This window comes from Chlorocebus sabaeus, chromosome 17 (assembly GCF_047675955.1).
Source record: "Chlorocebus sabaeus isolate Y175 chromosome 17, mChlSab1.0.hap1, whole genome shotgun sequence".
Classification (NCBI taxonomy): Eukaryota; Metazoa; Chordata; class Mammalia; order Primates; family Cercopithecidae; genus Chlorocebus; species Chlorocebus sabaeus.
The window spans coordinates 29467038-29491156 of record NC_132920.1 but is presented as its reverse complement, the minus strand read 5'-3'; the positions used below and the strand labels follow the sequence as shown (position 1 = coordinate 29491156).

The 24119-nt window shown below is 43.1% G+C and overlaps 1 long non-coding RNA gene across 2 annotated transcripts in view; it reads left to right on the top strand.

Moving 5' to 3' along the window:
- LOC103221836 (uncharacterized) overlaps positions 1-23585 on the top strand; it is a 39075-nt gene extending 15490 nt beyond the window's left edge. The window contains exon 4 of one of the 2 annotated variants that reach the window (XR_005242880.2): positions 16023-23585. This is a non-coding gene — a long non-coding RNA (uncharacterized lncRNA). The remainder of the gene's footprint in view (positions 1-16022) is intronic. The other variant, XR_012089090.1, reaches the window with a different exon arrangement.
- The last annotated feature ends 534 nt before the right edge of the window (positions 23586-24119 follow it).

Genomic DNA, 24119 nt, shown 5'->3' with positions numbered 1-24119 from the left:
CCCAGAGCTCATGATCCCAGAGAGAGAGAGAGAAGGGGGAAACCACAGTGTGTTTTATTTTCTACCCCCAGAGTCACAAACTGTTACGTCAGCATTACTCTGTTAGAAGATGTATTAGTCCATTCTCACACTGCTATAAAGAAATAACTGAGACTGCATAATTTATAAAGGAGATTTAATTGACACACTTCTGCATGGCTGAGGAGGCCGTCCCAGAAAATTTACAATCATGTCAGAAGTGGAAGCAAACACATTCTTCTTCACATGGTGGCAGGAGAGAGAAATGCAGAGCAAAGTGGAGAAAAGCCCCTTATAAAACCATCAGATCTCATGAGAACTCACTCACTATCATGAGAACAGCATGGGGGAACCATCCCCATGATCCAATCACCTCCCATGAGGTCTTTTCCCCAATACCTGGGGATTGCAATTCCCATGAGAATTCAAGATGAGATTTGGGTGGGAACACAGAACTGGGCCATATCAGAAGTGCGTCTTTAAGTCCAAGCCACACTCAAGAGAGGGAATTAAGCTGCATTTCTGGAAGGGAGCAGTATTAAAGGATTTGCATATATGTTAAAAACAAAATTGAAACTATTGTTTCAGTATTTCGTAAATCAAAGGCTTCTTTTATCTAATTATTTTTTTAATGCTTTAAGCTTGTCTTTTAATTAAATTTAATTTTATTTCAAGTTCCTGGGTACATGTGCAGGATGTGCAGGTTTGTTACATAGGTAAACGTGTGCCATGGTGGTTTACTGCACTTATCAACCCATCACCTAGGTACTAACCCTGGCATGCATTAGCTGTTTTTCCTAATGCTCCCCCCACCACTGCCCTCCCCCAGCAGGCCCCAGTGTGTGTCATTCCTCTCCCTGTGTCCATGTGTTCTCATTGCTCAGCTCCCAGTTATAAGTGAGAACATCAGTGTTTGGTTGTCTGTTCCTGTGTTAGTTTGCTGAGGATAATGGCTTCTAGCTTCATCCATGTCCCTACAAAGGACACTGTCTCACGCATTTTTATGGCTGTATAATATTCTATAGTGTATATGAACCACATTTTCTTTATCCTGTCCATCATCGATGGGCATTTGGGTTGATTCCATGTCTTGCTCTTGTGAAAAGTTCTGCAATGAACATACACATGTATGTATCTTTATAATAGAATGATCTATATTTCTTTGGGTATATACCCTGTAATGGGATTGTTGGGCAAAATGGTATTTCTGGTTCTAAATATTTGAGGAATTGCCACACTGTCTTCCACAATGATTGAACCAATTTACATTTCCAACAACAGTGTAAAAGCATTGCTTTCTCCACAACCTCACCAGCATCTGTTGCTTCTTGACTTTTTAATAATTGCCATTCTGACTGGCATGAGAAGGTATCTTATTGTGGTTTTGATTTGCATTTCTCTAATGATTAGTGATGTTGTGCTTTTTAAAATATGTTTGTTGGCCGCATGTATTTCTTCTTTTGAGAGGTGCCTGTTCATGTCCATTGTCTACTTTTCAATGAAGTTGTTTTTTCATGTAAATTTGCTGAAGTTCTTTGTAGATTCTGAATATTAGAACTCTGTCAGATGGATAGATAGCAGAAATTTTCTACCATTCTGTAGGATGTCTGTTCACTCTGATAATAGTTTCTTTTGCTCTGCAGAAGCTCTTTTGTTTAATTAGATCCCATTTGTCAATTTTTGCTTTTGTGGCCATTACTTTTGGTGATTTCATCATAAAATCTTTGAACATGCCTATGTCTTGAATGGAATTGCCTAGATTTTCTTCTGGGATTTTTGTAGTTTTGGGTTTTACATTTAAGTCTTCAACCCATCTTGAGTTAATTTTTGTGTAAAGTGTAAGGAAGGAATCCAGTTTCAATTTTCTGCATATGACTACCAGTTTTCCCAGCATCATTTATTAAATAGGGAATCCTTTCCCCATTGCTTGTTTTTGTCAGGTTTTTTGAAGGTCACATGGTTTTAGATGTGCAGCCTTACTTCTGAGTTCTCTATTCTGTTCCATTGGTCTATGTGCCTGTTTTTGTACCAATACCATGCTGTTTTGGTTACTGTAGCCTTGTAGTATAGTTTTAAGTCAGGTAGCCTGATTCCTCCACTTTGTTCTTTTTGCTTAGAATTCTCTGGGCTATATGAGCTCTTTTTTGGATCCACATGAATTTTAAAATAGTGTTTTTCTAATTCTGTGATAAGCTTTTCTTTTTTAAATTAGTGAATAAAAATTCAAGACATCACAGAGCCTTGGGTGCTGAGGGGAAAACAGTTTGAGACAGAGAATGGAGATAAAACAGCATCTCTGAGTTTTTCTTGCAAATACCTTTAGTAATAATGTTCTCTCCAATGAGTTAACATGATCGAGAACATAGAGTAACTAGATCAAATAGTTCCAAGACTTCAGTGCCATAAAAATAATGCCTTGAAAATAAGTCTTTGTTTTGTCTAAGATGTCTCAAATTTAGTGGAAGTATGCCCCTAGCACCAGCTTTATTATTGAATTATCATCTTTTAAAAAATATTTACCTACACTTAAGAAAAAAAAAAAACAAACAGCACTGCTCTCTCTATGGCGTAGCCCTTCTTTTGTTTCTTTACTTCTCTAATAAACTTGCTTTAACTTAGAAAACAATTGCCTAATCAGATTGCTCTTCATATACAAAAATGTGAATTTCATACTTCAGTCAACACATCTAGATGCCAATAACTTTGGTTTGATGCAGTAGCCCGAAGTAGTTAACTCAAATTGAGAAATAAGTTTTTGCAAAAACTGGCTGTTCAGTGGGCATTCTATAATAAACTTAATATCTTTCTTTCTGCTATTGAATGAGATGTGATAGAAGTGATTTGGACACCACTATGATTATAAACGGCACTGCTATTATGTATTTCTGAAGTTTTTTTTTCAGTCCTATTTTGTTTTCCATTCATATTTGCTATTCCATCACTGGCTATTCCTTCTACTCTTTTTTGTCTCATTTATTTTGATCAATAATATGCATTTCCAACTCTGTAAAAGTTTATTTCAGTTGTATGTGTGGTAAAATGTAACATCAAATCCTTTGCAAGATGGAATTACCTTGCACATCAGATTGAAGATTGTATACTTGAAAATCTAGAGAGATGCCAGTGACCAAGGATCAAATGACCTATTTTTAACCAAGGCCATTTTCATGGCATCCTGGTCAATTCTCTGTGGTTTTCTTCCAAATGCAAGTAGTTCTTGCTAAGGATCCTTGCAATGAACTTTGGTATTCTTTTCTTTTTCATTTTTATAAAATGATTGGGGCCATTAGCCACTTGATAGGCAATGCTCTCCTAGTCAGTCTGCCTGTCTGCCTGGTTCCCTCTGAGGGTTTGTGGCTTGACTGGGTTCACCAGCGCCGGCCCCAGCAGGAACAGGGAGAAGTGACTGGGCAAATCCCCCAACAGCAGTGGGATCCCTACACATGAGATGGGGCAAAACCATCATTCTAGTCCCTCCTATACCTGAGAACTTCTTGCACATCACAGGTCCCTGGACCAGAGCAGGAAGTAGCTCTAAGTCAGAAATGGCTTCCATGATGGTTAGGATGAGCTGAGAAGGGAGTCCTGAGAAGGGAATGAAAGGGGTCTTGACCTGCAGGTCAAAACTCTGAGCCTGTCGCAGGGTCCAGAACAGCTCCTACTTGCCAGTTCTGTGAAGGGGTTTCCCCCTTATACCCGTTTTTACCCACTTCAGCATAAAAGGCCTGAGCAGTCCCTCAGGCTACACACACACGGGGATTCCTGCTTGCCCCCAGAAGGCACCACCACAGCTGCCCACTTCTTGAAGTTCCTATTGCCCTGAGGCCTGGGGTCCCCATGCTGTGCGTCCTGGGTGTGGTCCGCCCTCCCACAGTCAAATCAGCGTGATCTCTGCTGGGTAGAATCCCTGGGCCCGGCACCTCAAGGTGACCTTCCCATTAGGTCCTGAGTGATGCGTCACAAGTGCTGATGGCTGCTCTGACGAGAGTCTCAGAGGTGGAAAAAATTTAATAAGAATCCCAGCTCTTGCCCTCCTTGTTAGAGGTCGAGAAGAAATTTCAAAATTAAAAATAGGTGCAAGATAAGCAATTGTCCTAATATCTAGTGTGCTTTTTCTACACAGGTGTCTCATTGTCTAGGAAGCCACTATTATGCTTCTTACGTTGGTGATACTATTTTTCAGTTTTAAAATTTCTGGGTTTTTTTTTTTTCTAATTTACATGCAGATTTTACAATCTTCTGACAGTCACCAGCTATTACATTGTGATGTTAGAAACTAGCAGTCGTTTGTGATACTTTCATGCACCATGTCTCTGCTGGTTCGGTTTCCCGGTATTTTATCTTCTGGTTGTGTTAAAGGTTATCTCTAATTGTTGGGCACAGAAGACCAGGGAAGAGAAAGATCCCCCGGTGAAGTACACCACTACTGACAAACACATCACTGTTGACAAGGGGGAACTGTGTCCTTCCCTAGTTACCTCCCTGCACTCCTTCTCCCTGTCCCTTCTCCCCACCCACCCTCAGAACAGCATCAGGAGCCTGGGCAGAATCCCCAGACCCACAATAGAAATGCTGAGGAGGAGAAGGAAGCGGCACGATTCGGGCCTCCTTCTTTCCTACAGGGACGCCTCCAGGTCACACAATTCCGGCTTCAGGAGATCCTGACGCGCGGCCCCGAGGACTACAGTACCTTCCAGCAGCATCCTCTCTTTGCCATGCTCCGGGCTTCTGCGCCTAGTGTAGTGACCCATTACGGGTTCCCTTGCAGCCTCCGTGATCCAGAACCTCTCCCAGGTGCGCTTGATCCTCTGAGCCACGCATCGCGCCGCTGTCCAGGTCTTTATGTCCTGCTTCAGAGACATGAACTATTATTTCCCGTCCTAGGCGGGCTGAAAGTGTCCTCCAAGAAAGTTCCCAACTGGTGCCAACACGCAGCGGCGCAGCAACTGCAGGTGTGGGACCCTGAACCTCTCCAGGTGTCAGCCCCAGGAAGGGCCAGAATCCCCGCTTCGCCCCGCCCACGCCAGCTCCTCCCTCCCTCTGTGATTAGTCACAGCAGAAGTCAGTCACCATCCAGATGAAGGAAAGACCTGGAGCAAAATGTCCCTAGCGCTTCCCCACCCGTGGGGGGTCAATTGAGGCCCCGCACCCCCACGCCTGGGAGACCGTGACCCGTCAGCCAGTGTAGGGTGGCAGGGACACCTGTGCCCGGAGCCTGACGTCACTCACCCGCTGGCCCGGGTGGTCGTGCCGGCTCAGGAACCTCAGGCCACTCAGTAACACATTCGTTGAGGTCATCGAGAACTTTCTTCAGGGCGTCCACAATCCTGTTCTATCTTCTCCACCCGCGGCGCCCGCAGCTTCATTCTCTGATCTTCGCCACGGCTGTAGAAGCGCAGGAATCGCGTGTTGCCCACGAAGGCGCCGCTGAGGAGCCCAGGGCGCGCGTGGTGGAGGCGGAAGCCCGGCCTCCAACTACTTGGGACTGCGGGCCTGGGCCCTGGGAACCTGCATTTTGGGGGTGGGAGAGGCCCAGGGAACCTGGGGCGCCGCCTCGCTCCCCTCGGGTCCCAATCTGCCCACTGTCTCCGGGAGGTGCTCCCTCTGCCTCCCCGCCAGGACCCAGCCTCCCGGGCTCCCTCCCACGTCCCGCCCGTCCCGTCCCCCGGAGCCGCTCATCTGGGAGTTTCCTACTGTGTGTGGGGACCTGGGGAGAGGACAGAGGGGCGGGTACCAAGGAAGGGTGGCCTGGGACCGCGGCATTTGGAGATAGGACCTCAGGAGTCTGCAGACCCCAGCCCGGGGCGGAGGCGCCCCGGCAGGAGCTGCTGAGTCCTGCAGGCCGCCCTTTACCTCCTGCCTCCCCGGCCCAGTTCATCCTGATTCTTTCCTCAACAGCCCAGGTCTTCCCCAAGGTCAGGGCCCACAGAGTAGCAGGGTGGGGGTTCCAGGACGCGGGATCCGACTTCTCTGGGTATCTTGGATCCAGGGAGAATCCTGGAGATATCCCACTTTATGAATCCCGTTCTCCACTCACTCTGATGGCTTCTCTAGATTCCAGTGGAAACCGGATACGACGCCCTCATCAGTCCTGGGGGAAAAACAAGAGTAAAGCATGAGAGGTGGCCATGAGGTCAGGAAAACTCCTACAGAATTCTCAGGAGAGGAAACTCTTCAGAGCTGGACCCTTGACTTAGTTTGTCTTCCCTGCCCAGCCACCTGTCCCAGAGCCGGAAACGCCCAGGTTTAAGCCAGAGACTTTGGATACTTTCCTTGATGGTGACATAATTTTTGTCTTCTCTCCTGGAAGGGAAGCCCCAGAACCATCAGAGTGATCCCATCTGCCCACTCTTCTTATTCTTCTGTCTCTCCAATCTCTCTCCCGGAGCTGGACTCTCCACCCACCCTCACATTCTGGACAGTGCAGAGATGAGAGAGCATGACCCTGGGTCAGGATTGGCTGCATGCAAACCCAGCTCCACCACGATTTGTGTGCAACCTTCATTCCTATTGTATCACCTGAAAATGGAAAATTTTGTAGGCACACCCCATAGAGGTGTTGTGAGAATTAAATGAATTCATATTTTGAAAGTGCTAAGGACACAGATTAACACATAGCACCATGACAGTGTATGATATTATCACTGTTGCTATTTCTTTCCTTTTGTTTTAATTTTGATATGGACTTTTGCCCTTGTCGCCCAGACTGGAGTGCAGTGGCGCCATCTTGGCTCAATGCAACCTCCACCTCCCGAGTTCAAGCGATTCTTCTGCCTCAGCATCCGGAGTAGCTGGGATTACAGGCGCCTGCTACCACACCTGGCTCATTTTTTTTATTTTTATTTTTTTAGTAGAAACAGGATTCGCCATGTTGGGCAGGCTCGTCTTGAACTCCTGACCTCAGGTGATCCACCCTCCTCGGCCTCCCAAAGCGCTGGGATTACAGGTCTAAGCCACCGTGCCCAGCCGTGGTTGCTATTTCTTTCATCCTTTTTGCCTGAGCCTCTTCTCTTCTTTCTGGGTTCCCAGGGAAATTCTCTGTTGGAAGATTATGTCAGCAAGAGGCCTCCACCTGGGAAATGCTGGCCTGTAGTGGGATCTCCCTTTTATTAAATGGAATGATTGTTGGTGAATTGACAGCTAGTGAGCCACTTACAGTACAGTTCATGTAAAAAAGACCACATACCTAGGATTAAATCCATTTTAATAAAGACACATCCCACACATTATAAGTCCAATGTGATTTGTGAGGAGATTGGTTTGATTGGGTCATGGGAATATCACTCTACTTTCTTTGAGAGAGTTTTGCAACACATTTCAAATCTCTGCTTCTCATTTCACACTATCTGGCTCACGAGAGAAGGTGATGAGAAGTGTCCTCGTACTATGATCCCCGGTTTGTCTATCAGAATCATAGTCGTATATTACACATAGAGATTATTTTCTTAGAATATATAATTTATTTATATATATTATACTCAGGGTCTATAGAGAGATATTACAGTGCTTAAGTGGCTACTTGGATCTATGCATTTTCTCTCTTGGTACATGACATTAACATATAGAATTGTACACTGTACTTTGGTTTCCAGCAATTGCTGATTAGGTCATTTGGACCACCTCCCCCATTGAGTACCACTGGAAAAGGGGGAGGAAAATACATATTTGAAAAGTCTGCTTGTATTTATAGATGGGCTAACAAAGCAGTGAAGATTTGCCAGGCCAGGAACCAGGAAGAGGCAGAAATCCAGAAGAGCACCTTGAGCTGTGGGGCTGCTTCTGTGGACCAGATGCAGTGACACCTGCCTCCCTGGCAAGAAGGCAGCTTCCGGGATTCAGAGCTAAAGTGTCCCAATATTTAGAAGGTCTCTTGGTCTCTCTGGAATTCAGTGCTCATTGGCCAGGGCTAAGATGTTCACACTCATTTGTTGGAGGAGCCAAGCTTCGGGTTTGACTGCCTTTGGGGCATTTCATGCTAGAAAAACCCCAACATGTATAGATAAATGGTGTAGAGGACACCAGCCACTAGAGCTCTGCCTAGTGGTCTCCCCTGACTTCCACTGGGAGACAACATGGCCATTTCACTAAATTCCTGAGGACATGGCCAACATAATAAGAGAACACTGGGAGGTACCTTGGACAGAGTTCCAGGCAGTTAGAGTTTTTGGGTCTCTGTGTCCTTTACCTTCATCTCAACCAGACAGCATTTGTGGAGGCTGAAGAACAAAAGACTTTAAATATCAGAGGTGAATCTAGGACCATCGATCCATTGTGGTCAAGAGGTTGGAGCCATGTGGCCCAGCAGTAATGAAGTCTATGAGTCTTTGGTCACCCCAAGGCTCTCTCCCATTAGGAACTGCTTATCACTGCTATCAGGGACCCCGGTAGCTGGACAAGGCATTTTTTTTTTGTCATTTCTGATGAGAACTTGGAGAGGTCCCAGAGCATATAGACCTTGATTGAAATGGGGTCAGAGTAGAGTCAGGCAAAACTCTGCAATGATTCAGAGGCACCTAAGTATAAAATAAAATTTCAACTCAGAGCATCCATTAGAGCATCAGGCTCAGTAGCTCCTGTGTTTGCACTGTGAGAACTGGGGCTTGATGAGAACAGAAATAGTTACATGTGCAGAAAAGTATACGTAGTTAGAAAACTGGGTCATGATTCAAGGCATGGGAGGGCCATTGTCTTTACCATGGTAGAAAGTGGGGCTTTCTGTCATCTTGGTTCTGATAGGCCAAGTGCAGAAGATTAACCTTCCTGCTTTCAGCTGAGTGACTGATAATAGAAGCTGGAGTTAAGAGAATCAGTGGGAGCCTCTCTCCCTCCATCCCCCAGCCCAGTAAATATAAGCGAAGGACTTGGGGCTCTGGCAATTTGTTCTCATTGTGTGTTCTCCTTCTCTGGCTCAAAAGAGAACCACATGTATCAGAAAACAAGGGCTACAATTCTCATAGAACCCAGAAATTGGACTAGAGGCCTGGAATGTCATGTGCTCATCATTGCTCCACCACCCAGGTGCTGTGTGACCTCGGGAGAAGCTCTCTGCTCCTGGGACCTCTTTGATTCATCTGTGAATCATGGACAAACACCTCCATTCTAGCAACATTACTGAAATGCAGGGAGGAACAAGTGATCAATGGGTAGGAAAAAAGCAAAGTGAAAACATTTACTCCTAGACAAAACTTTTTAGGAAAATGTATCTTAAAAATAGGAGAAAAACATATAGTACCTGCAATCCCCTGCCAGAAAAGTCTCTTTGTTTAGTAATTGTGATTGTTCATCATCTTTCTATAAAATTTGGGCAAAACTACCTCCTTCAATATCTCAAATAAATTAAATACAGTTGTGATTCGATGTCAGTTTAGGTCTACAACTTTTGCTTTGTGTGAAACTGAAAGGTGATGGAAACATCTTCATTTTTCTATGGTGGCCAGGGGACACTCAGAGACTTGGAAATGACCCTATATCATCCATTTTCGTTTGACTTATTCTATCCTTTGGAATTCCAGGTAATTCATACTCCTAAAAAAATCTCATGTTCATACACAGGAGAAGGTAGAAAAGGTAATATTTCTGTTTTAATTTGCTAGAGCTTCCATAACAAAGTACCAAAGCCTGGGTGACTTAAATAATAAATATGTATCATCTCACAGTTCTAGAGGCTACAGGTGCAAAGTCAAGGTGCTGCAGGGTTGATTTGTTCTGAGCCCTCTCTCCTTGGCTTGTAGATGGCCACTTCTTCTGTCTTCTCAACACAGGGCTTCAACATATGGATTTTGGTGGCATAGTGTAGCAGGACAAGCTGCAGACAAAACTCCTCAGACACCAGATTAAAGAAGGAAGAGGTTTATTCGGCCAGGAGCATCACCAGACTTGTGTCTTAAGAGCTGAGCTCCCTGAAAAAGAAATTCTTGGCATTTTTAAAGGCTTACAACTCTAAGGGGTCCACGTGAAAAGATCATGATAAATCAAGCAAGCGTGGGGAATGTGACTGGGGGGCTACATGCATCAGCTAACAGAACAGAAAGTTTTGCAATGCTTTTTCATAACAATGCCTGGAATTTACAGATAACCAAGTAGTTTAGGTCAGGGGTTGATGTTATTATTATTACTTTTATTTTTTTGAGACGGAGTCTTGCTCTGTTGCCCATGCTGGAGTGCAGTGGCACAATCTCAGCTCACTGCAAGCTCCACCTCCTAGGTTCATGGCATTCTCCTGCCTCAGCCTCCCCACTAGCTGCGACCACAGGCGCCTGCCACCAAGCCTGGTTAATTTTTTGTATTTTTAGTAGAGATGGGGTTTCACTGTGTTAGCCAGGATGGTCTTGATCTCCTGACCTCGTGATCCACCCACCTCAGCCTCCCAAAGTGCTGGGATTACAGGCATGAGCCTCTGTGCCCGGTCTATTATTACTTTTTTAACTCCTAGGGCCGGGTGGTGGTGCCAAGGTTGTCTGGCTATACATCTTACTTCTGTTTCTTTCCAACTTTTTGCTTTCTCCCTTTTCTCCTGTCTTATAAACTAGGCAAGATGAGGGGAGGAGGGCAGCAGGAGTAGTAGTGGTCTCCTTCCTTAATAGGAACACAATTCTTCTTGTAACTGTCTGGATCATCTTTGGCAGTGGATATTCTAAGAAATTAAAGAGAGTAAAAGACAGTACATCCCTTTGGCTGAATTCTTTCTCTTGGTTTTCTGAAATTTTGATCTTCCAATACGAACAAACAAGAAAGAGAACCAAAGTTTAGTTCTTCATGGAAGGTGAACCCTCCTCCCTAAGTCTTGGTAATCCCAGACACTAAGACGTGGTGCTGTGCAGTTCTCCATAGTCCAACTCACTCCAATGATTCTGTTTCTGTCTTTTTAACTGGGAAGAGGATTCTCTCTCAGGAGAGCCACCTCTTCTGATGCTGTATGGACTTTATTCTCCTTAAACATACAGAATGAAAAAGATGTTAATATAAAGGAAAATATTTGCCAAATTTTTATCATGCTCATAATTTTTGTACCTTTTAAAATGCCCCATATTGTGTTGTTTATTTTTAAAATATTTTTAAAATTGGTGCATAATATTTGTACATATTTATGGGATACATGTGACGTTTTGATACATGCATAGAATGTGTGTATAATAAGTCAGGATATTTAGGATATCCATCACCTCAAGCATTTATCATTTCTTTGTGTTGGGAACATTTTAAATCCACTCATAGCTATATTGAAATATACATTTTTGCAACTTTAGTCAGTCTGCTGTGCTATCAAATATTAGGACTTATTTTCTCTAATAACTGAACATTTGGATCCATTAACCTGCCTTTCTATATTTTCCTATCCATACATTCTTTCCAGATTCTGGTAACTATTATTCTACTCTCTTGACTTCCCTGAGATTAACCATTTTGGCTCGCACACATGAGTGACAACACGTGATATCTGCCTTTCCTTGCTTGACTTATTTCACCTAAAGTAATGGCCTTTGGTTCCATCCATGTTCCTGCAACTGACAGGATTTCATTCTTTTTTATGGCTGAATTGCATTCCATTGTGTATATATACCACTGTTTATTCAGTCACCCATTGATGGATTCACCTGTTGATTTCATATCTTTGCTACTGTGAACAGTGCCTCAATAAACCCGAGAATGCAGGTACTTTTTTGATATGATTTCTTTTCCTTTGTATAAATACCCAGGAGTAGAGTTGTTGGATCAGCCAGTAGTTCTATTTTTAATTTTTTGAGAAATTACTCTACTATTTTCTATAATTGCTGCACTTACTTTCCCACCAACAGTGTACAACAGTTCTGGTTTCTCCACATGCTCGACAGTATCTATTATTTTTTATTTCCCAACAATAACCATTCTAACTAGGATAAGATGATATTTTACTGTAGTTCTGATTTGCATTTTCCTGCTATTTAATAATGTTGAGTGCTTTTCACACACCTGTTGGCCATTTGAATGTCTCCTTTTGAGAAACATCTATTCAGATCCTTTGTCCACTTTTTAATTGGATTATTTGTGTTTTTACTGCTGAGTTTTTGAGTTCCTTATATATTGTAGATATTAGTTCCTTGTAGGATGAATACATAGCAAATATTTTCTCTATTCAACAGATTGCCTTTTAATTCTGTTGATTGTTTCATTCGCTGTGTTGAAGCTATTTAGTTTAATGTAGTCTCATTTGTCTATTTTTATTTTTGTTGCCTGTGCTTTTGAGGTCTTAACCATAAAAATTTTGCCTAGACCCATGTCTAGAGTGTTTCCTATATGCATTATTGTAGTCATTTTATAGTTTTAGGACCTGAATTTAAACCTTTAATCCATTTTGAGTTGATTTTTGTATATGGTGAGAGACAGCAGTCTAGTGGTATTCCTCTGCATCTGCTAGCATTTTCTCAGCTCCATTTATTTAAGAGACTTGTTCTTTCCCCGTTGTATATTCTCTGTTCCTTTGCCAAAAATGAGTTGGCTATCAATACATGGATTTATATGTGAGTTCTCTTTTGTATTCCATTGATTTATGTGTCTAGTTTTATGCCAGTACCATACTGATTTGGTTACTCTAACCTTATAGTATATTTTGAATTCAGGTAGCATCATGCCTTTAGCTTTGTTCCTCTTGTTTACAATTGCCTTAGCTATTTGGGATATTTTACGGTTCCATATGAATTTCATATTTTTTCTAGATCTGTGAAGAATGATATTGGTATTTTGATAGGTATTGAATTGAATCTGTAAATTGCTTTGGGTAGTATGAATATTTTAACGATATTAATTCTTCCAATTTATGTGCATGAAATATGTTTCATTTTTTTTTCCCTTTAGAGACAGGGTCTCACTATGCTTCCCAGGCCTTGAATTCCTGGGCTCAAACAATTCTCCTGTCTTATCCTCCCAAAGTCCCAGGATTACAGATGTGTGTCACCATGACTGGTTCTTTCAGTTTTGTGTACTCTTCCATTTCCTTCATTGGTGCTTTATAGTTTTTGTTTTACTTCCTGGGATAAGTTGATTTTTAGGTATTTTATCTTCTTTGTGATTTGTAAATGGTGCTGCTTTCTTGATTTTTTTTTCAGATTGTATAGTGCTGGTATATATAAATGCTATGAAAGTTTGCACATTAATTTTGTATCCTGAGATTTTATTGAATTTATTAGTTCTAACTATTTATTTGGTGGAATCTTTCATTTTTTCTAAGTAAAAGATCATGTCACTTGCAAATAAGGCTAAGTTGGCTTTCTCCTATCTGACTTGGATGCCCTTTATTTCCTCACTTGCCTGATTGCTCTGGCTAGGACTTCTAGTACTGGATAGAATAAAAGTGGTGAAAGTGGGAGTCTGTGCCTTCTTCTAGATCTTACAGAGGAGGCTATAAACTTGTCTCCATTCACTATACTGTTAGCTGTGTGTATTTTATATATGGACATATCATGGTGTATTATCCTTTTGGTGCACTGTTGGATTTGGTTGCTAATATTTTTAATTATTATTTTTATCACTAACATAATTTTTATTATAAGCATTTTAAACTTATAAAATTTACATTTACCAAAATAAGCAAATCTTCATCAATGAATTTTGACAAATACAGCCATATCACTCTTGCCACTATCAATGTACACAAAGATCCCTTTTTCTCCCTTCAACTCAGCTTCTCCGCCCCCAGCAGCTATTGATTTGATGGCTATCATGATAGCGCAGTTCTTCCTGTTTTAACACTTCGTACAAATCTACTCATCCTGTATGGTCTCCCGTATGTCTGGCTTTTTGCACTTGGCATAATAATTATGTGATCAATCCATGTTGTTGCATGTATCAGTAGTTCATTCATTTTTATTTCTGATAATATTCCATTGTATGAATGAATCATGATTTTTGTACATTGGCAGTTTTTTCTGATTTTTTACTATGATAAATAAAGAAACTATGAACATTCTTATACAGGGATTTTTGACAGAATCTTCATTTCTCTTGAGTAAATACCTAGGAGTGGAAAGGTAGCCGTAGAGTACTAGGTTGTTTAACTTTATTACATGATACAAAACTGATTTTCAAAGTGGCTGTTTTATATTCTTATAGGTAATGGATGAGAGCACAGATTGTTCAACATCCTTGCCAACATTTGTAGTTATTAATCATTTTAAATTTAGCCATTTGAATGGTTGCTTAGTGGTTTCTCACTGTGGTTTTACTTTGTGTTTTTCCCTGAAGACAATTGGCCATTCATATATCTTTTTTTGTAATGTTTCAGATTTCTGTACAGATTGTGGAAGGTGCTAGATAAACATGAGTTCTCTTTCTCTAGTGCTGGACATAAAGCAGAATGTTCAGAGTCCATCCACACCTCCCAATCTGGCCAAACACACGCCATATTTACCTCCAGAAGTTCCTGCTCCTTCATCCCTCTTTCACAGTCTATCCATTTCGTTCTGGCTCCAGCTCACACACCTCCAGGAAATCTGTTATTGTGAAGATCACTAACATGCTCGGTATTGTCATCTCTCCATCTGTCTTTACTTCTCTGCAACTTTCCTTACACTCAATAAATCCTTTTTTATTTTGCTCAATTTCTATGGATTCACTTCACAAATTTTTATTATGAATTAGTTCTAGCTGGAAGTAAAAATAGAGAATTATAAGAAATCTTTGTGAAGTCGCCACTCAGGTTTGTCAGTTTGGGACATTTTCACATTATTGGCTATATGTAGTATACACAGAAAATAATACAAATACATGTAGATAGCCTTGATTTTCCACAGCTCAGTACAGGTTTCAGTCAATATTGTACTGAGCAAACCAAGAATTGCTGGTGAATGTTTGTCTTGAATTTGATGTATGCCCTTATATTCTTACTACGTTTTAGAAAAGTCTCTTTGTTTGACATGCTTTTAGTCTTTTTTTTTTTTTTTTTTTTTTTTTTTTGAAACAGGGTCTCAGTCTGTCACCTGGGCTGAAATGCAGTGGCATAAACACAGTTCGCTTCAGCCTCGACCTGCCAGACTCAAGCAATTCCTCATACCTCGGCCTCTTGAGTAGGTGGGACTAGAGGTTTGCACCACCGTGCCTGGGTAATTTTTGTACTTTTTGTAGACATAGGGTTTTGCCATGTTTTCCAGGCTGGCCTGAAATTCCTGGGGTCAAGCAACCTGCTCTCCTTGGCCTCCCAAGGTGCTAGGATTACAGGCGTAGGCCTCTACACCTGGCTTTGCTTTTAAACTTTTTATAAATTGTTTCTTGCTGATATTATTCATTGCTGAGACCAACTCCGTCGGGGAGCCCCCAACCCAGTGGCGCTAGTGGAATTAAAGACACACACACAGAAATATGGCATGTGGAGTGGGAGATCAGGGGTCTCACAGCCTTCAGAACTGACAGCCTCGAACAGAGATTTACCGACATATTTATTGACAGCAAGCCAGTGATAACCATTATTTCTATAGATTATAGATTAACTAAAAGCATTTCTTATGGGAAATAAAGGGATGGGCCAAAATAAAGGAATGGGCTTTGGCTAGTTATCTGCCACAGGAACATGTCCTTAAGGCACAAATCGCTCATGCTATTGTGCTGGTTCAGGAACACCTTTAAGCGGTTTTCCGCTCTGGGTGAGCCAGGTGTTCCTTGCCCTCATTTCCGTAAACCCACAACCTTCAGCGTGGGCGTCATGGCCATCATGAACATGTCACAGTGCTGCCGAGATTTTGTTTATGGCCAGTTTTGGAGCCAGTTTATGGCCAGATTTGGGGGCCTGTTCCCACCAATTCTTTTGCTTGTTTTTTCAGTTAACGTGGTCTACAAGATGAATCAATGTTCAGACAAATAGTTTATTTGTTTTCATTGCAGTATAGTCTTCCGTGGCAGGAATGTGCTACAATTTATCTCACCCCCTTTTCATTGCCTCTACATAGTCTCTAGTAGAGACATTGCTGTAATGAACATGCTTTAAATTTCAAATTTAAATAAGTAAATAAAACTTCTCCCTCACCAAAACTCCTCAGGACCCACACGCAGGCACTGCAGCGGCGACTGGAGAAGAGGGCGCTGGGAACAGGAAGGACACCACCGCTTGGCCTCGGGCACCTGAAGGACCACCTGGAGGGCTCCAGGAGCACAGCAAAGGTCCAGGCGGAGCCAACCCTCACAGGCCGAGGGAAGAGCAGCGCCACAGGCCAGCAGGACAGTCCCACTGCCGCGGAGAGGGGCTGCCCAAAAGGCAACAGCCACAGGAGATGAGCAGGGATAGGACTCATCTCCCCAACCCCACCGACGCCACGAGGCAGAGGGCGGGGACAGCGAGGTCGACCGGATTCCGCACCCCTGTCTCCCACGCAGCACCCATGAGCAGGGAGGAGAGACCATGGGCTGCAGGCAGAACGAGAAGAGGGGTCACGTTAGCCATGAATGTCAGTCACTCATGTGTGGTACCTCCTGCTCCGCCCGGGAGAACGTGACGTCACCACATCCATCACTTGTTCTCTTTCACTCTTCCCATTCTTTCCTCTTCCCGATATATTTATATAGTAATTATGTTTAGTTTGTTGTAACCAAGCAAGTTATAGAGAAACGCCACACTTTGAGACAAATTATGGAGTCCTTTGTTAGCCGGAGACCGGGAGGCAGCTAGCACTCAAAATTCTCTCGGCCCCGAAGAAGGGGCTAGATTTTCTTCTATACTATGGTCTAAATAGGGGAGGAGGGTTTAACTGAAGCAATTTTACAGAAACAGAATAGGCAAAAAAAATTAATTGGTTATAGAAGCAGTTACAAAAAATAAACAGTTCCAGGGGCAGGGGCTTAAACCAGTATCATTAAAAGTTAATGCAGGCGCTTTAGGTACCTTCCACTGAGCACATTCCCAGGAGCTGCTGGTACAGCCTGCCTCAGTATCTTATCAGCAAGTGCATTCCTGGATGTGCTTGGAGTCAGTTTGCACTAGTTATTCCCTTAATGGGGATAAAGGAGGCTGCAAGTGAAGAAACTAAAATGGAGTCTGTCCGGCTGTCTCTCCTAGGAGAGAGTCACTCAGGTAAAAACAAGGCAACGTATCACAAGTTCAGCCATTCCTTGTTTATTTTTCTGTGACTAATCTTTTCATATGACAACTTGACTACTTTTCACTTGCTTCGTAGTATTTGCTCTTCCTCAAATTAATACTTGCCTTTGTTTTTGTTTATTTTCTTCTACTTTTTTTTTTCTTCTGGCTCTGTCACCAGGCTGGAGTGCAGTGGTGCGATCTCAGCTCACTGCACCCTCTGCCTCCCAGGTTCAAGTGATTCTCCTGCCTCAGCCTCTCGAGTAGCTGGGATTACAGGTGTGTGCCACAACGCCTGGCTAATTTTTGTATTTTTAGTAGAGACGGGGTTTCACCATGTTGGCCAGGATAGTCTCGATCTCTTGACCTCGTGATCCACCCTCCTCTGCCTCCCAAAGTGCTGGGATTACAGGCATGAGCCACCTCGCCTGGCCTGTTTATTTTCTAGATAACGCTCATTAATTTAACTTTGATATCTGTTCCATTTCTGTGACTCTTTCAAGAAGTTAGAGACTTTGGACAGTCTATTAATTTTACTTTCTTGGAAATGTCCCTCCTGGGCCCTTCTGACTGCTCCCATCTGGACTGGAGGCTCCTACCTGTGGGGCAGAGTCACCATCCTAGGATGTCCCTCCATCACCATCTGGGGCAGTGCCTTACATGCAGTGGAGCCACCTGGGGTCCTGACAAATGCAGACTGATTCAAGATGTCAAGGCTGGGCCTGTGAGCGTTTCTGTCTAGTTTCATGAGATGCTGATTCTGCTGATTCATGGGTGATAGCTGGGGTAGCAAGGATCTCTCTTTTTGTCTCAAGTTTTCTGTGTCTCTTTTCCATAGTAAGCACATACTAATATATTTTCAATGAATTCATGTGCTTTTTTCCTAAGTTAGTAAGAGAGCTAATTATTTTTTATTGTGCCGAAAACCATATTATGTAAAATTTTGTATCATAGCCATTTTAAGTATAGAGTACTATCATATTAACTGTAAGCCCATTGTTATGCAACAGATCTCTAGAACGTTTCATTTTGCAAAACTGAAACTCTATGCCCCAAAACTCCTCATGAATCCCCAACTGAACCCCTGGCAGCCGCCATTCTACTTTCAGGTTCTAAGAGTTTAGATGCCTCATATAACTGGAATTGTGCAGTATTGGAATTTCCTTATGATTGGCTTATTTCACTTAGCATTGTTTTCCAGGTTCATCCATGTTGTGGCATATAACAGAATTTCCTTCTTTTTAAGGTTGAATCATATTCCATTGTCTACACAGACCACATGTTTTTCATCTATGCAGGTGTTGATGGCTTCTTTGTTTGCTTCCTTGTCTTGGCTATGGTGAGTAATGCTGCTGTGAATACGGGTATGCAATGTTTTCTGTTTTCACACCTCTCTCATTTTGGTGGAATTAATGTTTTTGTAGCTACTTGTGACAGCACATATTTAAAGTATGTTTGCATGTTTCAATGTGTCCATTGTTGTTTTGATTCTCTCCTGGAAGAGGATGGAAATGTATGAAGGTGCTATTTGGCACAGCATTTAATGGTGAAGAAAGAGACAGTGTAACTGACCACTGCTGGGTCTCAGCATCCTGCAATTTCAGAACTACTGTGAATACAAAAAGAATAAAAAACAGTGCTGTCCAGAAAGGGGGAATCATCCCAAAATATGGTGGCCCTGGGACACCTGGCCTCCCTGCCAGGCCTCTTCCATGGGGCCCTTTTCTGCAGTGACTGGGGTTTCTTCCCATTTCACTCTACCCCAATTCCTGACCCAAGAGACAAGGCATGTCTGCAGCTGTGCCCACACTTGGAGTGTGTGAGTATATTGTAAACACTGGCTCAGTGGTATCAGTACATTATAAACTTTGGCTTATTATGGGTTGTTTTATTATTTATTGTGTATTTTGATTTCACTTTACTGACAACACAATAAACCAGGACAATCTAGTGATTGCATCCTCTTTCTTATGTAAAAAAGCACCTTTGAGGAACGTGAGGAGACAGTTTTCACTAGAGTTGGTTAAGGGAGAGCCAGATGGGCTGGGCAGGAGGATTTTTACCTGGAACCTGTGCCATGAGCTGTGACATCCCTCTCCCCACCTTCAGTCTCAGCCCCAGCATCCACCTCCTGAGCGAAGAGGCAGTGCAGTGACGCCACCTGGTGGTCTGTGCTCTTCCTTTCCCAGATCAAGCACAGCCCTGAAATCCACCTGTCCCTCCTCTGTGCCAGGGTTTCTTCACTGGACACCAGCGTGAGTCAGCTTTCCTGTAAAGCAGAACAAGCATGAGATGAGGCCATGTTAGAGGAGGAATGGTGTCATCTCCACCTCTGGAGAGATCCCTGTCACCCTGTTCAGGGGAAGGACCGAGCCTCATTCCCACGCAGAGAGGAGGCTCTGGCTGTAACTGTGCCTGTGGAGAGGTGAGGACCTGTTCCCTCTATGCTGACGGCCAAAGCCTACAGACTGGGGCCAGACTTCCCCTCAGCTGTGTCCTATAAGGTTCATCCAGGCCTCAAGGAATAGATCATGGACATTGCTATGATCTATAGCAATGTGATGGGGAGCTGGGTGCACACTCAGAAATGAGGTAGTCCTGGCAGGGGTCCTGGGGCTGCCAGTTGTTCTGGGTACTCAGTGTCCAGGGAGGAGGATGGGGTGGAGGCTTTGTGCAGAACAGGAACCATGCCCCATAACTTATTTTACTCTGCATTAGCCTTTTTATCATAAAATAAAACACAGGTAACATAAAAGAAAAAATATCTTAAAATGGTGACATTTAATCAAAGGTAAACACCCTTTAACCATCAGAGAGGGAGAAGTTTGGCAGCTGACCTCGAAGCCCGGTCAATTGCCCCAGCTCAACAATAAACTCTTCCCTTTTCAAATAAAAATCAATCACATCCTAACTTTTATGGTCATCGTTCCTTTGTTCTATTTCATATTTTCATCATCCAAAATTATAGTTTAGTTTTACCTTTAAAAATGTTTTGTGTTCTCATTTGTTCTATAGGTTCCTCCTTGAAATTTATATTGTATGGTAAGGTTTCCTATTGTTTGAATTTTGTGGTTGCATGCCAAGGTGTGATTTGACATTTATCTCTATTACCTGTATTTTCTATAAATTGGTAGTTTGGTATACAGGTTTGTGCATATTCAGGGTTTCTTTTTGTAAGTATTGATGGTTCTGTAAAAGGAAAATAAATCTTGGGGCCCCAGAATTACTAAGTTAAAAGGGAAAAGTCAAGCTGGGAACTGCTTAGGGCAAACCTGTCTCCCGTCTATTCAATGTGTGCCCTCTGCTCACTGAGATAAACTCATGTCTGATTGCCTCCTTTGGAGAGGCTAATCAGAAACTCAAAAGACTGCAACCATTTTTCTCTCATCTACCTGTGACCTGGAAGCTCCCTCCTTGCTTCAAGTTGTCCCGCCTTTCTGGGTGGAATCAATGTTCAACTTACATATGTTGGTCAATGTCCCGGGTCTCCCTAAAATATGTAAAACCAGGTTGTGCTCTGACCGCCTAGGGCACATGTCGTCAGGACCTCCTGAGGCTGTGACATGGGCATGTATCCTCAACCTTGGCCAAATAAACTTTCTAAAACTGAGATCTGTCTCAGATTTTCAGGATTCATAGTACAATATCCTGTTTTTCATCAAGAAGAATAATGTAATACTGGTTAATTCTTTTCTTGTGATGTTAATTGCCATTGCTGTTCAATGGTGAAATCTGTTAGTTCACTGTGGATTGCAAAAGGGTTATTTCTTTCATGTATTAGCTGAATAATTTGTAGAATAAGAGATTTACCCCTGTCTATTATTTGTCGGTTCCATAGAAACTTGTGTTCTGAGAGACTAAACCAAGCATCCACTCACCTACGACCCAGCAATTGCACTCTTGGTTATATACCAATAGAAATGCGTGCATTTGTGTCCCCAAATATGTGAAAATATTATTTATAGCAGCACAATTTGTAAAATCTGGATATAACACACATGTTTATCAACAGTGGAGAAGAGTGAGCTATTTGTAAAATGGAGCACTGACAGCCATGGGAGTGAATAGGCTACAATCACACACAGCAAGACCCGGGACATGAGGGTGACTGTATTCAGAACTGATGGATCTCGTCTATGGTGTTAGAAATGAAGAAAGTGGCTGCTTTAGCATCAGGGAGGGTGATTTATGATCAAGTAGAACCTAAGGGTGTTTCCTGGAGGCTGGAAATGCTGTACCTTGATGTGACTGTTGTTTGCTCAACTGTTCACTTTATGAAAATCCACGACCCACTCATGGTTTCTCCACCTCTCTCCATGCACGTTGTCCTTCATTCCAGTACACATTTCTGATGTTTTGAAACAATTCTTTATAAGCTAATATAGAATCTCCCTTGCTGGAAGTCCTTAGAAATGCTGCATTGAACAAATCAGTGCAATTATTAGAAATCCCAGGAAATAAATGCCTGTGACTCAGATATAAGGAGGAGAACCTACAACAAGAGCCGTAGGCTTGGAAGCTGACACAAGTACAGCTTTGGCAATGGCTGTTGAGCCAGGAACTAGAAATCAAATCCCAAATAGGCCCATGGAAGGTGGGGGGTGTGAAATGATGCCCCAGTAGTGCATGAGTGAATGAGACATGGGCAGTGGCTCATGGATCGGCTTGCCAGACAGGAACTTGGGAAAAATAAAGATGGAAAAATTAGGGGATAGAGTAGAGGGGTTTGCATAGGCCTCTTGCTATGTACAGAGCATGTGATGATAGTGGTTGCACGTGGATGCCTAACAGAGGGGCTCCAAGGGGCTGGGGCTCCCTGTAATCAGGTGAGTGAGATGGCTTAATGGACGATGCCACTCAGCCGCACAGGGCTTGCTTATGGAGTCCGTGCACAAAGTGGCCGTGGTGGCTGGGATGAACACTGCATGGACACAGCAACTGACTCGACTCACCAAGGCTGACCTGGAAGCTGCCACTGCTGAGAACCCAGCCTGCCAAAAGCAGCTGTTCATTGAACAGAGAAATAAAACAGGCAATGTTAATTAAGAACAAGACAGTGTCATAACAGACAAATATACCACTGCAGATATAGGAGAGATTTAAATAGTCTTGAAACTGAAAAAAAAGTGTGTCAACAGAAAGACTTACTACAAGTAAACAAGTTAAAACAATTGTAAATATTCTATTTCCCTTCAAACATATCCAGTTTTGTAAGTACGCTCATATATCAAATATATACTGGGCTTACATAAAATATTAAAGATATATAGGGAAACATAGGAAAATCCAAACAACTCAAATTTTATTAGGCATGAATAACATTGATTCTAGAATCAGTTAGGAAATCAATAAGGAAAGATTATTATAGGAAATTCACTTTTATGTAATTATGTGTGAAAATCCTGGACACGAAGGCTAGGCTAAAACAGTAAGGTCGTTTGGACAGAAAGGCTACAGGACGCGGTCCCGGCTCTTGGGAACAGCTCCAGTCTCCAACTCCCAGCGCGAGCGACACAGAAGACCGGCGATTTCTGCATTTTCAACTGAGGTACTGGGTTCATCTCACTGGGGAGTGCCAGACGATCGGTGCTGGTCAGCTGCTGCAGCCCGACCAGCGAGAGCTGAAGCAGGGCGAGGCATTGCCTCACCTGGAAAGCGCAAGGGGGAAGGGAATCCCTTTTCCTAGCCAGGGGAACTGAGACACACAACACCTGGAAAATCGGGTAACTCCCACCCCAATACTGCGCTTTAAGCAGACAGGCACACCAGGAGATCATATCCCACACCTGGCCGGGAGTGTCCCACACCCACGGAGCCTCCCTCATTGCTAGCACAGCAGTCTGTGATCTACCGGCAAGGCAGCAGCGAGGCTGGGGAGGGGCGCCCGCCATTGCTGAGGCTTAAGTAGGTAAACAAAGCTGCTGGGAAGCTCGAACTGAGTGGAGCTCACAGCAGCTCAAGGAAACCTGCCTGTCTCTGTAGACTCCACCTCTGGGGACAGGGCACAGTAAATAATAACAAACGCAGCAGCTCTGCAGACGCAAACGACTCTGTCTGACAGCTTTGAAGAGAGCAGTGGATCTCCCAACACGGAGGTTGAGATCTGAGAAGGGACAGACTCCCTGATCAAGTGGGTCCCTGACCCCTGAGTAGCCTAACTGGGAGACATCCCCCACTAGGGGCAGGTTGACACCCCACACCTCACAGGGTGGAGTACACCCCTGAGAGGAAGATTCCAAAGCAAGAATCAGACAGGTACACTCGCTGTTCAGAAATATTCTATCTTCTGCAGCCTCTGCTGCTGATACCCAGGCAAACAGGGTCTGGAGTGGACCTCAAGCAATCTCCTACAGCTACAACCTACAGCTGAGGATCCTGACTGTTAGAAGGAAAGCTATCAAACAGGAAGGACACCTACACCAAAACCCCATCAGTACATCACCATCATCAAAGACCAGAGGCAGATAAAACCACAAAGATGGGGAAAAAGCAGGGCAGAAAAGCTGGAAATTCAAAAAATAAGAGCGCATCTCCCCCGGCAAAGGAGCGCAGCTCATCGCCAGCAACGGATCAAAGCTGGACGGAGAATGACTTCGACGAGATGAGAGAAGAAGGCTTCAGTCCATCAAATTTCTCAGAGCTAAAGGAGGAATTACGTACCCAGCGCAAAGAAACTAAAAATCTTGAAAAAAAAGTGGAAGAATTGATGGCTAGAGTAATTAATGCAGAGAAGCTCACAAACGAAATGAAAGAGACGAAAACCATGGCACGAGAAATACGTGACAAATGCACAAGCTTCAGTAACCGACTCGATCAACTGGAAGAAAGAATGTCAGCGATGGAGGATCAAATGAATGAAATGAAGCGAGAAGAGAAACCAAAAGAAAAAAGAAGAAAAAGAAATGAACAAAGCCTGCAAGAAGTATGGGATTATGTAAAAAGACCAAATCTACGTCTGATTGGGGTGCCTGAAAGTGAGGAGGAAAATGGAACCAAGTTGGAAAACACTCTTCAGGATATCATCCAGGAGAACTTCCCCAACCTAGTAGGGCAGGCCAACATT